General features: G+C 38.1%; 1 protein-coding gene across 1 annotated transcript in view; it reads right to left on the reverse strand.

The window, feature by feature from the left end:
* The window catches only part of NR3C2 (nuclear receptor subfamily 3 group C member 2), a 197,018-nt gene that overhangs the window by 138,424 nt on the left and 43,937 nt on the right, over window positions 1-14,657 (reverse strand). The window lies entirely within an intron of this gene.

The following is a 14,657-nucleotide window of genomic DNA, read 5'->3' on the forward strand; positions in this document are numbered from 1 at the left end:
GCCAATTGTTTGCAGTTCCAGCAGATGGTTCTCCTCTGTTGGCCAACAGAAACTTCATGGTGCTTTTCCTAATTTTTCTCAAGAGATACAGAAATTCTTTATTTAGAAAGCAATCACTCCTGCAAAACAGTGCCTCCCCTGTGCGGTCTATTTTCAGTTAGCCACGCTTTTTTTCCCCCTCCTTTTCTAAGTACACTGACAACATCAAATAAAAATAGCCTGACATCAGACCTGATCTAAAGCCATCAGGTGTAACAACAAGTCTTTTCATTCCTGCCATGTATCCTGAGCTTCCCTTCCTTTAGCCTAATTAACCCCAAAACATGCACTCTCAGCTGTCTGGGGAAAGGGTGGAGTCAGTGTATTCACTGTCCCCACAGGTGTTTCTAAGATGTGTGGATGCGGCACTAAGTGACATGGCTTACTGAAAGGATTTAGTAGGTCAGGCTGATGGTTGCACTGATGATCTTAAAGGTCTTTTCCAGCCTAGACGGTTCCATGATTCTATTCATATTCTGTCCGTTACTCGGGGCACTGATGTGGTGTGGCTAGGCCTGGCGGAACTATCAAAAACATCTGTTTTCCAAAGAGCCTAAGTCCCATGGAAATCAATGGCACACTTCTTGACCACAGAAGGTCTTAAAACCAAGTCCTAAAACCTAAAACTGGTTCACACATACTAAGTAACAAACAACAACAAAACACAAAAAGCCAAACAACAAAATATGTGTACTTATGTCCAATTAATGACTGGATTTCCCTTAGGTTCCTGTAAGTTTTCCTGCGTTCTCTCACGGCAGCACACAAAACAAGAAATACTCATGGTGAATTGTCTTCCCTCACTACACTCAGGCCAAACAAGGTGGGATAAGTTCATTTTAAATCCATGCTAGGCAAAATGCTATACCCAATCCTGACCTGTTCTAAAGACTGGAAATAGGATGGGATGATGGTCTTTCCTAACACAGCTTCTAGAGAGCCTCCATAGTGTGTAACGAATCACCACCGCTGTGCTCCATCTCCGTCCCAGCTTTTCCCATGAAGTTTTCACTAACATCGTTAGAAAATAAAATCGATTACTTATTTACAGAATGCTTAAACACATTTTTTCAACCTTCCCCAAATAATTATTTCTTGGGATGAATGCAAGCATAACAGTTTTCAAACTGAAAAGAATTCATCTGGCAAAGTATAAAGAAAAACAGTTACAGAGCTATTAAAAACACAGTTGAACAACATATGCCTCAAACACACAGGAATACACAAGCATTTTAATAACAACTTAAAAGCAAGATATTATCTAGCTGAGCTACTTCTGCTTGCCAAATGAAGTTTTTGTAGGGTATCTTTTACGACTTCTTGTGACGCAGCTTTTAAGGATAACTGTGAATTATGACTTATTCAAGGTTCTGGTGTAACATGCACGATTTGGGAGAATGTACTGTTTAAAAAGAAGACTGTTTTATATGTTGCATTTAAGTTACTGATGCACACATCAAAACAGTAGCTCTATGCTCAGCTAAAGCAGATGAACTAAAGTGTAATGTTTCCAGTTATCTATCTTGCTGATGATTTGGTAGTTTATTAAACCCTTCGTAAGATTTTAGGCAGCTAATATCTTTTATGTTATTTATGTCTGATCAACCATGGAAAACCTACGCAATCCCTGTAGACAAACAAAGGAACCAAATGATGACAGAATAATTTTCTGAAGTATGATAAAGATCTTGGGGCTGATGATTTAAAGGCTACTAGTAGCCAAGAACAGTAGCCTGATGAACTCCTACAGTTCAAAGTAAGTCATAGTCAGAACTAGCTGTTCCAGTAATTCTCAATACTAAGCGTAGAGCATGATTTAGTTACACTGATCCTTAACATACAGGAAGGGTTCTGTTCAGAAGAGAGTAAGCCCTACTTCAAGAGGCTCAGTCCTGAAGAAGATACTGCAATAGCTATAATTTGGTTAACTGAACTAAGAGAAGTAGAAAGGAAAATTATGTATTTTCAAGAAAGCAAGCTACGTAGCTTCTCTCCTCAACCTTAATGAGAATGCAGTTCTCAAATCTTCTGGGGAAAGGGAAAAAAGCCACGCTCCTTAGTATTCCCCTATGAACTGGGGCTCCTCTTCTGTCCCAGTTTCTGCTTCAAGGTAGATGGACACATACGCTCTAAGCTTCTGAGAAGAAAGGCTCCCAATTCAAAATAATCTTTGGTAATGTTTTCATTTGAAAGTCCTTGTTAATGCTTCCAAGGCTCTTTTGTTGATACTGCTCTGTGGGTTCCTAGTGTGAGGATGCTCTTTAGAGAATGGGAAGCACAACTGCAAGTGGAACAAGAAAGGATCCTCAGCACTATAAAAAAGAAGGTGTGCCACCAGAAAATTGCTGAAGGATTCAATGGTGCAGAAAAGGAGGAAAACTAAAACACCCAGGAACACATCTCAAACTTCTTTAGGAATTGCAGAATCATGTCTTTTCAAAAGTAAATAACAAAAAAGCATTTTATTTAAATACAACTTTTCTCCATATTACTATATGAAAGCAATTGGTACTTCCAAACAATGTGACAGAGATCAAAACACAGACAACAGGAAATACATTGTAGGCAGCAAAACTGAGTCTCCCTGCTGACACTGAGACCAAGAATCAACTGTTAAAATGTATTGCTGTATAGTAGCATGATGTCGACAGTCCTCTCACACCGTCACAACGAAGACTTCTGCAAAAAGGCACATGTAGGTGCTCATCTTTACATAGATATACGCACAAATACATTCATTTCTGTATAAAACAAACATGAAGGGAAAGCAAAACAACAGTCATACCACAAAACTGACAACAATTCTTGGCTAGATGGTTGCTGGAATACATCTGTCAAAGAGAGAAGTCAGATAAAATCAGAAGGCTGAGCTTCTCTCACAGTCCAAGCCTGGTGGTTTAATCGTGCCAAGGTCATTTTCTCTTAATAGAGCTCATTTTTTAAGTATGCATCAATTGCTCCATAAATAGACTTCTAGTAACAGATAAAAATGCAGAAACACCACTGTAAGTGTTAGAGCTGCTAATGAAATCCATTCAGGTTCTGTGGTGTTACAGGTGCTTACTGCAGGTCAGGCTCTGATTGGCTGGCATGGGACTGATGGGTGCGCAGCTCCCTCCCTGCTCTAGCACTGCATGCAGCAGTGTGATCCCAGACCTGAAGCTGGTCACACACCCCTACCATCCCTCTGCCCTGTCACAGGACACAAACATCACGGTCTGGAGACGTTTGGTAAAAGGTAACCTTCTGAAGAGATGCACTCTTTTATACAAAGCAAATGAAGCACAAATTTCCATTATTCCACTAGCTGGATACTTCTAGTTGGATACTTTTGCTTTATTTTAAAAATTTTGGTAAAAATACAGTAGCTCTCAGTCAAAAGTAGTGGGCAAAGACATGAAGATATTTGGTCTCAGTGGAAAGAGTAGTTTTTACAGCTTTTAAAATGAATTTAATTCAGTTAAGCCCTTTAAATATATATATATATCTCTGCAAATATTGTCAACTCAGTGACCTATCTGCAAAACAGTAAAGCTGAAATTCTGAATTCCACCAAACATGTGATTGTCAGTACTATGCAACTGCTATAGAGACTCGAGGATTTCATACAGTTGTCACAAAAAAAGAAAACAAGAAAGAAAAAAAACAACAAAACAAACAAAAAACACAGCACACACTTGAAATATTTACCAAACTGATCACCTTCGCACTAACATATTTCGTCAGACAACACCACTAACAAGAAGCATCCCAACAACAAAATCCTATTAACTGTAACCAAAGAGTTATATTTGGATGCTGCAAATATACTACTAACAACAGCCACCTTACTGTTGCTTTTTCCTACTGTGATGTAGCAAACAAAGAGAAAATAGAGAACGTATTGTTTTTGTTTGACAAAATCTTGCACACTGCCATAATATGTAGAGAAATTCCATTAAATTAGTTTGCCATAAACTCCTTAACACTCAAGCAAGATTTTATCAGCAGTGAAAGCAGTGTTTATAGATGTCAATCTCAAATTTACGTAGCTTGTTGAAATGGAGAAAAGATGAAGGTCATAATCAGCTAATTTGTTTATCATGAACTCTTACTTTCTCTTTACAGATATGATTATCATTCAATAAATGGAAAAGCTCTAACTAAGCAACATGATATTTATCTGAAATATTGTCATAATAATAATGAACACTAATATCTCACATTTAAAGTTATTTTACTTTTATCAATAGCTTAACAGCCTAATTCTCTACATTCTAACACGTATTTATCAAATTTATTTACACAAATGCAAATATTATTTGTCTCAAGGGCTCCTAATGTAATCAGCCTTCCAATCACTCAGTACAGATGTTAACAATAAAATTTGAATGGATTAGCACATCAGCATAAAAACCTATGAGACTTTTAGCAAACAGTTTCTACTTTTATTTTCATTGTGTGATTGATAAAACACTGCTATCTGTACAGCAGATCTACTTTGAAATCCAACCAAAATAACTCCACAGTTTTTTTAAGCTACTTCTGAAGTTCACTAAGATTAATACTAGTTGAAGTTAACACTGCATGTTTATTTATATTTCTATGCTGCCAGAGAAATGCATTTAAATATTGCCTCAGAAAAGGTTTACAGCATTCAGCATCTACTGCAAACCAAATTCACTTGGAAACACTGATGTGGCAGACTTGAAACCACAAAAATACATGCATTATGACTCATCAGGGCTGTTTTCCTAAATGTTTGTAAAAACAAATAGGTAAAAGTCCTCCAAAACTAAAACAAGCTGGTACTTATCTGTTTCTAAAACATCAATATTAACTAATTCTAAAATGTTACCAGTAATTAATGCTTCCAATAAGGACACAGATGAAGCTGGGCATTCTGTGAAGCATAATCTTTACATTAAGGTCCTAATCCTAAAGTTCATTTCAGACAGGCAACTGCACTTAGACCCCATTAATTGATTAAGAATTATTCACATGCTTTAAGTTACAAATGTGTTTAACTACGTATCGAATTAAGACCAGACTGGGGTAAACTATTAATCAAATTCAATAGCAACTCATGGTTTCCCAATTAAGTTAATGTTGATATTAAAACACCCATTTCATACAGAGATTAATCTAGCCATCCATCTAAAACAAAGCCAAATAGATTGGGAGGCACAAAGACTGATGCAGCTCCTCATGGGAAATGAACAATCAAATACACATTGGTTAGACGGTTTAACATGGTCCTACAACACCAGGCCTCTTAGGCTGTATTTTCAGGTTTTGTTATACACAGCATTAGCTAGATTAATAAGAACATTTATGCGGATCAGATGCCTAGTTATTAATAAGCCCATCTAGTCTGCATATGTACTTATAAAAAGTTAGACCAGGAAATCACTGTCATCTGCAACTACTGACCTTGAAAATCTAGATGCTGTGGTTTCATTCTGAATACAGTGGTGATGAAAATGGCTGCGGAAGCAACATGGAATGGCAGAGTGAAGAAGTTCAGCTACCTGAACTGGGCACATACTGAGCAATATACTCCAGAAAAAATATATATATATTGTCTTGTTATTGTCTTAAGTTTCTCCTTCTCATGTGGAAAAAAAAAAGTTTAATCATGTTAACAAAAATAGTTAGCATGCCCACATTAAAACATATTTCACAGCTAGTGCTTAACAAGTTCTTAATTGATACTTTCTAATCCATGGTGCAGAAGAGGGAACTGTCCTACCTGTGATTAACTCACCAGACGCTCCCAGGACAGTCTGCGAATGTGACTCATCTTTTGCTCTATGACACATGGATCACACTAAAACTTGCACTATCTTCCTCCTGGTCCAAGAACACACCTGGACAAAGCCACTCTACATGTCTGTAAGTCGCTTTCCTCTGGTTTGGGTATATACAACTAGGAATGGAGCACCTACTTATTCCCTCTTCCTGGCACAGAGGAGCTGCCCCATCCATTACTGGTTGAATTGTGCAACCACCATGTAATAGCAGATTATTTCATTTATTGGTTTTGTCCAACTTGCTGTATTTTGTCGTGTAGCTATCATTTTTTCAGAAAAAGCAAAAGAAGAATTATGACCAATGTGAGGCAGATCACAATGTTTTGGGAGCCTGGGTACAGAACCTTCCTAAAGGCTGCCATCAGCCCGAAACTGCAGTCCTTAATTTCAAAGTTAAGAGGCTCCTACTAAATGCATCATGGCAGTGGCATACTTTAAATGAAGGAAAACACCTTCTCATGGTGACTTGCCATTTTAAGTTCCCTACATCTGTTGTGCTAGAGGCTTGTAATGGAATACAGTGTCAAGATATTAAAGAGAAAAGAATCCTTATTTCAATATAAAATATTAGCACTGGAGTTTCAGGAATACTGCTATGGATACGCATGTTCTGTTACTCCTATAAATGCAAATTTTTGTCTAAATATAAAATAACTAATTTGAAAGTCAACAACTTGACCTATTATAACATGTCCTCTTTCTCCTTATTATTAATAGATTGCTTTGTAATTCTTATTTATGGTATTTTAAAAAAAATCTTTTATACAACTGATTTATTAATTAACAATTTGTTCTATTTTCTCCTTAAGCCATGAAAATAAATTCAAGAATGTGATCTTCATATTCAAACAAGTCTTTATTGGTGAGGTATGTGCTTTACAAATAGATTTACTATAATTTTTAGTGTGTGCATTCTCACATACTCGCTGTTGAAGGCAGTGGTATTATATTCTGCCACTAAGCGTAATTGTGAGTTGTAATTTCTTGGCCCATTTGCAATAATTAAACACAGGGTTAACAATGTCTAAGAAAATGCGGATGCCCCCACCTGCCTCCCATCAAGGCTTGAGAAACAAACAAACTTTACTACCAATTCTATGTCACATCTCAAGGGATTAGGCAGAGAAAACAGCACGAAAAATGAAAATACTTCACGAGTATTTGAATCACACTTTAGAAAACAAATTAGCAATACTAGCCAGAGTAGACCTATCTGTATGCTTATCAAATGTCATACTATTCTGTATTTTATATCCATGATCATATTTTTGAATTAAGTATTTAACACAGCACAAACCAAAACACATTAAGGTGTCTTGCTTTCTACACATTTCTATTGATAAATACACATGAAGGGCATATCTTAAGCTCGCCCTTCCAAAATGCGTGCTTCCTTTGAAAGATTAAAATAAAACAACTAAAAACTAAGCTAACACACATTGGTTTTGGGGTTTTTTTTGAGTTTTTTTTTTTCTTCAGATTTTGAAGACTGACCTCCAATTTCTTCCTACTATGAGTTTGCATAGAACTTAACAGCTGGGACTCAGATTTAGCCAAGGAGCATTATTATTTTGCCAGCACCTTCTCCTGTGATGGTATATTGAACTTTTATGGCTTTCATCACAGCTGCAAGTAACACTGAACATTATTTAGAAGAGGTGAAGACTCAACTATAGCAAAACCTGAACTACAAATAAACGGATGTACACTGAAATAACTCGTATGAAACCTAAAAATGGTGGTCGGTCCTTTATTTGTCAAAACATTTTTTCAACTTCAGCTTCTGCCATGAAAAGATCAGTCTCCAAGTAAATCTTATACACCCTCTGCTATATGGAAAAAAAAAAAAGTCAGATTCTATTAAAAAGGCTTGTACTGAAATCAGAAAGAGTAAAACTGCATTTTTCTTCATATTAAGTTCAAGACTAGCTCTTTCCATTTTCTCATTGTCAAAGGATATCTGAGATCATATAATGTAAAAACAACCCATGAACCAACATGTTATATCTTCAAGCACAAAAAAATTAATGACAGAATTCATTAACTTCACTAATCATTATGTGCAGTTCTTTTTCTCAAAAACTTGAACAGTTCTTACATTCACAATACTTGTTGTGAAAATACAACAGCTGAAATAATAGTTTTTCATATTTTGTTGTAAAAAGGTGGTGGTTCACAATTGAAGAACACAAATACTTTGTTACTCAAAACAGCAGTATTTCTGATAATCTTGACTGTGCACCATTTTTATGCATTTTTATTTTGTAATTTTAATGTTTAATAGGATAAAGAAGGAATATGATAAACTAATCCAAAATGAATTCATTATTAAGATCAACGTTTTTGTCAATATTATGGACTTTTAAAACTTAATTCTAATTCCACTGAAACAAAAAATTGTACAAATGTTGCTTAAAAGTTATAAGATACCTATTTTATGTGCATGGCAGTATTACATAATATATTTCTCCCTTTATTTGATGAACTAGACTGTTTATTCTTTACTGTGAAATGCATTACTGTCCAGACATGCAGAGATGGGATTAGGAAAGCCAAGGCACTGAACTCTGCAAGGGATGTTAAAAACAAGAAGAGATTCTATAGGCACGTGAATTGGAAGAGACAGGCTAAAGAGAGTGCACCTCCTCTGCTAAATGAGAAAGGAGAACTGGCTACAACAGTTATGGAGAAGGCTGAGGTACTCAATGAGTTCAATGAGTACTTTGCTTCTTTGCTTTAGTCTTCACTGGCGGCCAGGATTCTCCTATTTCTCACATCCTTGAACCTCCTGGTGAGAACTAGGGGGAGCAAACTCCCCCTCATTCTAAGTGCAGAGCAAGTTTGAGACTGCCTCATGAGTCTGAATGTAGACAATGCCGTAGGGGTGAACAACATACAACCCAGGGTCCCTAGGGAGATGGCTAACAAGACTGTTGAGCTGCCCTCCATCATATTTGAAAAGTCATGGCTGTTAAAGTCCCTGGGGACTGGAAAAGGGAAACATCACTCTCATTTCCAAGAAAGGGAGAGGAAAGGGCCCAGGGACAGCAAGCCTTACCTCTGCACGTGGAAAGATCACAGAACAGATCTTCTTGAAAGACATGAGGGATGAGCAGGTGATCCGAGACAGACAGCAAGATCACCAAACGACAGGCCTGACCAATCTGGTGGCCTTCTATGATGGAGCAACAGCATCAATGACAAAGGGAAAGCAAATGATGTCATCTACCTGGACTTCTGCAAGGCCTTTGATATGGTCCCCCACTACACCCTTATCACTAATTGGAGAAAGATGGATTTGAAGGATAAACTACTCAGTGGATAAGGAATTGCTTGAAAGGTCACAGTCAAAGCCACTGCAATCAATGGCTCTATATCCAGCTGGTGATGAGTGGTGTCCCACAAGGGTCTGTCTTGGGACTGGAACTCTTTAACATTCTAATCAATGACACAGATGATGAGATTGAGTACACTCTCAGCAAGTTTACTGATAACATGAAGCTGAGTGGTGTAGTTGATGCAGCAGAAGGATGGGAAGACATCCAACAGGACTTGATAAACTCAAAAGGTGAGCCCATGTGAACCTAATGAGGTTCAACAAAGCAAAGTGCAAGATTTTGTACCTGAGTCAGGGTAATCCCAGGTATGTACACAAACTGGGAGAACTACTTGAGAGTAGCCTTGTTGAGAAGGACTTAGGGCTCCTGGAAGACGAAAAACTTAACACAAGCCAGCAGTGCGCTTTTGCAGCCTGGAAGGCCAACAGTATCCCGGCTGCATTAGAGAGAGGTGGCCAGCAGAGCAAGGGAGGCGATCGTCCCTCTCTACTCTCCCCTCGTGAGGTCCCACCTGGAATATTGTGTCCAGATCTGGAGCCTCTCAATATAGGAAAAATGTTGACCTTTTGGATCAGGTCCAGAGAAGGGCCACAAAGATACTCAGAAGGCTGGAGCACCGCTCTTATGAAGACAGGAACAACTGTGCTTGCTCAATCTAGAGAAAAGGCTGAGGAAAGACCTCATTACTGCCTTGAAGTATTTAAAGTGAGATTATAAACAGGAGGAAAAACAACTTTTTATGTGGGTAGATAACAACAGGACAAGGGGGAGTAGTTTTAAACTAAAAAAAGGAAAATTTAGATTAGATGACAAAAAAAGTTTTTCCACTGAGAGAGCAGTGAAGTGTTGGAACAGGCTGCTCAGAAAAATTGTGGACGCTCTGTCCCTGGAGGTGTTCAAGGTTGCATGGGCCCCTGGGCAACTCAGTCTAGTACATGACTTAGTGGTTGGCAACTCCGTCTGCAGCAGGGGGGCTGGAACTTGATGATCATTAAAGTCCCTTCCAACTCAAGCCACTCTGTGATTCCATGCTCATCATTTAAAATGTACATTAGCAAAATTGGAACAAAAATATGTATGAATATATTAAGAATATGAATCACACTAAAAAAAAGTTTTAAAACAGCACAAAAAACCTCCAACCTACAGCATTCAAAATAGTTTTGTTTTGTTTTTTGAAAACTTCAAGGCAAAACACAGTTCCTAACTGCTCTCCATAAATGAAATGAAAAATAAATGCGTGAAAACAAAATTGAAGTCCCTAAGGTAAAAAATAAAACTTGTATTTGTGGGAAGTATCACTTTCATAGCAAAGTTTCATTTTTCTCTTCGAAATTTACATCCTGAAGTACAACAAACCTAGCAGAAACATACCCAATAAACTTTCAGAGTTCTGTGCATCTTGTCTTTCACTGACTCATCAAAGAATAAACTCTAGGAGGAAATACACATTCCTGGAAAATGAGTAAAGTAAAAAACCGTATTTTAAAAGTTTCAAACCTCTTACTATGTAGAGTAAGGCGCAATTAAGCTTTATTTCTACTGGCTGTTATCTAATTTAGTTCTCTTTTTTTCATCTTCCAAGTCATCCTTCTCTCACTGGCAAGTCTTTATTGAATATCTACTGTGACACTGAGTTTCAAACTAACATGGACAGAATATTTGGACAAACAGATGGAAAATGGCCTTCCTACATATTTGAACATATTATCTTTTCAATAAAGTCATTAAAGTTTTTTCACTAATGCCAAGTGTACACCAATATGGTGGCAGACAGGTAACAGTCAAAACTCTGCTATTTTCCTTTCCAAATCGAAACGCTTCTGATGTCCTTTCCCCAGTTATAACACTTGCCAGTGACAATACAAACTTGCTTCACAAAAGTGGGTTACCTTCCTCCCCTAGCTAGAAACAGTAAGACCAGATGGGATCTTTCAGGTAATCAACCCTGACCTGTCAGCCCTTCTATAAAACCAGATAAAACTATACCTTCAAAAACATCAAGTCTTCTGCCTCCCTGCCTACCGTGAGGCTACATTAAAGCCTTAACAGTTACAAAACAACTGACAAACTTTTGCTCTTCCATTATGCAACAGCCCTTTCTACCCTTAGCATCGATCTTAAGAAGTCATATGAGAAACTACAGACTTCTGCCCAACAGCTTTGTAATTAATCATATGACAGGCTCCTCTGCTCATTTGTCAAACTGCATCACCTGAGAACAGCCCCCTCTTGCTGCTTCCATTGATAAAATTATAAGTAATTACAGAAATGTAGTCAGATAGAAACCTGGGTATTGTAGTCAGATAGAAACCTGGGTATTGAGACTGCTATAATAAATAACAGGCAGCATAAGGAGAGCATTACTTACACCTGCATTTCTTGGGTATTTCAAGGTAGTGGATGATGACAAAAGGTAGGCTTCATTAACCTGCTCATTTAGTTACACGGTAAGTGTATTTGTAAGGAGCGAAAAAGGACAATCTACTAAATCCATAAAGATAACTTTAGGTTTCCACCAAAGTGCTGAAGCAACATTATTTATGTAGCCTGTGAAATGGCTCTTCAGCTGCTCAACTCTCAAGAATCCACCTGTGCTTTGTAGCCTGACTCTGCTAACACATCCATCCATAATGACTACCTTAAACTATGGTGTCCCCTCAAACGAGAAGCATCATGTAAGGCTTACAGTTAGCATACGCTGACATTGGATTTACCACCTGATAAAAGCAAAGCCATTTACAGACTTCTGTAATGTGAAACATGTTAAAAAAATAACACTGAAAACCAGTATTCATTTTCAGAAAGAGCAGCAAAATTGCAGTAGTCATATTACCAGTTTCATACAGTCAGGTTAATAGAGTACACTGCCAACAAAGCAATCGGGAGAGACGTTGTTCCTAAAAGCCACTATTTCCAAACTAACACTAAACTATTTGGAAACTAATATCTCTCCTTACATTGGTATCTGCCTGAAGTTTCTATTCTATTCATACTTAAGTTTCCAAGAGCCATATGGCCACATGCTACTGATAATATCTAGTAGCAATAAAGAGAAACCCTACCGGTCTTATAAACTGTGTGGAGGAAGACTGGACAGTAAGAAAATGGATCACAATCAAATCTTTCCATCAGTTGCCAGAGAGCAGCAAAATACAGACTTAAACTGTATACTAGCACATCTGAATCTACTTCACATCTTGAGTGAAGAAGCTCTGTGTGGAAACAAATTTGGCACTTAGTTTTCAAGGAGCAGCAGCAGAATTCCAGACTCAGTTCATTAGTACATGACAAGGATGCAAAAGCGAAGCTGTGCTGGTTGTAGATACAAAACAGTGCAAGATGCCAACCCGACAGTCACACCATCAAAACTCTAAGGAAAAACAACAGGATGAGAACCACATCCTACACAGAATAGGCTGTGACTGAGCAAACCTCTCTGGAGATAGGATGCCAAGCCCCACTGCTGAAAAGATTATGGTACTTAGAAACTAAAAAGGAAGAGAAGGGATTTGCTCTTGATAATGAATGCCTGCACTGAAATGAGAAATAGAGGCACCAGCAAAGTACCTTCTGGCAGCACCTCTCTACTTCCGTGCGTTATAGATAGAGTCAACAACAGCTGCACTGCTGGCCTGCATGCCTTTAGTTCAAAACTCCATCAGTGCAACAAACACTAACCTTTAACATTCAACATAAACATATATGTGTTACACACAGGGTTAAATCAATCTCTGTCCATTCTGGTATGGGGACAGGGATAAAACCAAGAAAATCCCTCCTGCCCCAAACAAAAAGCTCACGGGTACCTGTAAATTCCTCTAAATCTGTATGTTGTGATTCACTTTTTGCTAAGCTCAGACTCAAACAAGTATTACTGTTTCTTAGCAGTGATGAAAAAGTGTCATGCAAGATCCTCTTTTACTGGAATGCTACTTTTATGAAACATACAACAGTTTTAGTGCACCTTGTGTTATGCATAATCAAATACAAACACCACTCACAAACTTTTTCCTCCCCTTTGGTTAAATGCTGTGCCTGAGCTTCACTGCTCAGAAAATGTCCGAAGTTAGGAAATGAACAATGAATGTATAATTAGTGAAATTAAAAAACTCAATTCTCTTAAAAAGATAAAAGCAAAATCTTTCAAATAAATGAAGGTCTCATTTGGTTAATTATCAAATTCACTCTGTGTTTGATACTAAAAATTTTGCTATACCAAGAAACATTCTAGGTGAGTATTCATGTGTGAGCAGTGATTAGCTAAGAGTTTCAGACAGGCTGGTGGGCTGAAAGATGAGATCATCAACTTGAGTTCCTCAGCTCATTACCTTTGCCACTATCCAAACCATTAAGTCGCAACTGGAAATGTATACCATTCGTAATATAAAGGAGTTGCACTTGAGATTACTTGAAAATGACAGAAGACAGAAAAACAATGGATCTACGGACCATTTGCTCACTGCTGAGTTATGAATATGAGACAATTTAAAAAAAAAATAGTAATAATCCCATCACAATTCAAGTACTCCAACCAGAAAAAAAAAAAAAGAAATAAAATCACATACAGAATTAGCAAAATATTAAGACTGAAGGTAGCATGGAGCAGTTTAGAATCATTCAAAGTCCTGCAGTCTTGCATGCTTTGGCTTCATTTCATGTCTGATTTTTTTCCATGACTAATAGTAAATTCTACACAGCACGATAGCCAGCGCCAAACAGATCACACCATGGCCACAGTCTCATTTTGCCTTTCTAATGAAACGTAGAAGTAATTAACCATTAACATTGATACGGTGCAGAAATTACAAGTACCTATTAACTAAACAGAAAATAAAACATTCAATTAGTCTCTGAGACTTCAAATAGCTGTGCAGATCTACAAGCATCTCCTGAAAGACCAGCACTACTCTTGTAAAGGCTGGTAAATATATTCATTTAGGCACAGTGCGCAAATACCCTCCCTTAGATCCACTGATGAGAAATGTGCTATTCTATGCCAAATGACCCCAGTAGTGCAACAGGTAACTTCAGTTTCTGAAACAGATGTCTCTTGAGTCCAGTCCTCATCCCTTCCCAGGTGACTAGGTTGGGTGCCTATTGTTCCCCTAACTGCCCTTCATGTCAAAGAACTCCTGCACTGCTCCTTTATTCATCATGAAGACCATACCAGGAATAGTGTCAACTCTCATAGAATCACAGAATTGTAGGGGTTGGAAGGGACCTCTAGAGATCATCGAGAACAACCCCCCTGCCAAAGCAGGTTCCCTACACCAGGTCGCACAGGTAGGCGTCCAGGCGAGACTTGAATGTCTCCAGAGAAGCAGACTCCACAACCTCCCTGGGCAGCCTGTTCCAGTGCTCCGTCACCCTCACCGTGAAGAAGTTCTTACGCACATTCGTGCGAAACTTCCTGTGCTGCAGTTATGTCCGTTTCCCCTCGTCCTGTCTCCACGTACCACTGAAAAGAGACTGGCCTCACCCCTAT

This window comes from Meleagris gallopavo, chromosome 4 (genome assembly GCF_000146605.3).
Source record: "Meleagris gallopavo isolate NT-WF06-2002-E0010 breed Aviagen turkey brand Nicholas breeding stock chromosome 4, Turkey_5.1, whole genome shotgun sequence".
Lineage (NCBI taxonomy): Eukaryota > Metazoa > Chordata > Aves > Galliformes > Phasianidae > Meleagris > Meleagris gallopavo.